Below are 1,981 nucleotides of genomic sequence, written 5' to 3' on the forward strand. Positions count from 1 at the left end.
CACTAACCAATTCTACAACAAAAACAATACGAATTACTAAGTATTAATTTTTATACGACCATGTATGCTGTATGTCCGAATAATCATGTGTTACATCATGGGCTTTTGGCTCCCAAAATGCATAAATATCATGTGTTTAGTTTATCAAGTTTTACATCATGGGCTTTTTTGGTCCTAAAACATATCATGTGTTACATCATGGGCTTTTCCATTTCATTCACAAGGAATTCTAAAGTTGTACAAGTTGTAATTAATGGTAAAAATAGAGGGAGGAAGACTACAATAGTAGGGTGTAACACATTGTAGGTATGATATAGCCATATAGGTATGAATATAGCCATATAGGTATGATATAAAAATTACTAGGAAAGGTCGTTATAATAGAAAAAGGATTTTTAGAGGGCGAGAGGATGCATAAGACAATTTTAAGTAGATGATGGTAAGACTGATAACACAACACTTTTAGTGATAAATTATTGACTAATGTATATGAAGTACTAGTCTATGGTAAAATGACTAGATGTGAGCTATACTAACAAGTGACTTTAAATCCTTAATTCCTACTCAAATAACATAGAAAAACAGACCAATAATGAATTATATTTGTTTGTTTCAAACATATAAGACACATCTACTAAAAAATTGCAGCACAAGAATTTCCGACTTGTGTACAACGACCTTTCAAAGGTGTTTAAAGTTATATACTTTAGCATTTTTATATGTTCATGGAAATATGGAATGATTTATTTTGATGCTTCAACTAGAATGGTAAATATTTTGGTGTTTTAAAACACAGATTGTGGGTTAAACAATTCGACGGAATAACTTGTAATACGATTAAAAAAAAAAACCCAACAAAAATAATAGTCCCGGCGGGGCTCGAACCCGCGACCTTCGGCTCATAAGACCAACGCTCTAACCAACTGAGCTACGGGACTTATTGTTGTGTAATTAAGTAAAGTAATTTTATTTAGACATGAAATAAATCAGCTTTGTTGTAGTGGGCTTTAAAAGGAAGGCTTTGTGCACAAGCCCAAGCAGATTCCCAAAGTACAAAACCAAGTCTGGCAACTCCCCTGCAAAAGTAAAAAGCCCATCATATGTTTTCTCGCCTTTTTCTCTTTCCTACACCAACCACACTGTTATGTTTTACAGAAATTCAGCCATTTTTACGGAGTTTATGTTTTTTTCGAATTAATGTTAATTGCAATTGTCCATATGATACAAATATTAAGGATTTAAGGTATACATTTATACATTATATAGTATAGCTCCGTTGCAATTTAAAAAATATTGCAATTATAATTAGACGGAGCAACCTAATAAAGTATTAAAATGCTCCTCCAAACAAAATATCTGACACTTTTGTTACGGTGTATGTATATTATCTTACCTCTAACTTGTAAGGTATTTTCTTCCTTTCCAAATGTACAATAACTAACGTTTGCCACAATATATTTGAAGGTCAGATTTCAACTTTTTGGCTTGCTTATAGAGTTTTAAATCACGAGATGCATAAAAAACTTACTATTTTAATACTACGTACGAAAGTTGTTTAATGAGTTGCAATATCAACGAACTTTAATTTATTATCGTTAAAAAATCAATTACTGCAAAGTACGAAATTAAAATTCCTATCCACCACACAAAGGAAACCCAAGATCATCCAATAACACTCACTTGTGAGTATTGCAAAAAGCTGTGTATACAACTCGATCAAAAAGCTTCAATAATACGGAGTATGGTAACACATTTTTGGTAGTTTTCTTCTTTACCTTAGAAATAACTAAAGAAAATTGCCAATTTAGGACAACAATAAAGTAACTAAAAACGACCCTTTAAAAAGTGTAGTGGGAATATTAGATGTTCGTTTAAAGAGACAACGGTCGTTTTATGAACATGCAGTTAAGTTTTCCTTGATGACCGTGTTATTTTTACAGCCATTGATAAAATAAAATTAGATATTCGATGCTCCATTTTT

General features: G+C 31.7%; 1 non-coding gene across 1 annotated transcript; it reads right to left on the reverse strand.

The window, feature by feature from the left end:
* Positions 1–864: 864 nt before the first annotated feature.
* TRNAI-UAU lies at positions 865–938 on the reverse strand. The gene has a single exon. It is a non-coding gene; the product is annotated as a tRNA-Ile (tRNA).
* Between the last annotated feature and the right edge of the window lie 1,043 nt (positions 939–1,981).

The sequence above is a fragment of the Chenopodium quinoa genome, unplaced genomic scaffold (assembly GCF_001683475.1).
Source record: "Chenopodium quinoa cultivar QQ74 unplaced genomic scaffold, ASM168347v1, whole genome shotgun sequence".
NCBI lineage: Eukaryota > Viridiplantae > Streptophyta > Magnoliopsida > Caryophyllales > Amaranthaceae > Chenopodium > Chenopodium quinoa.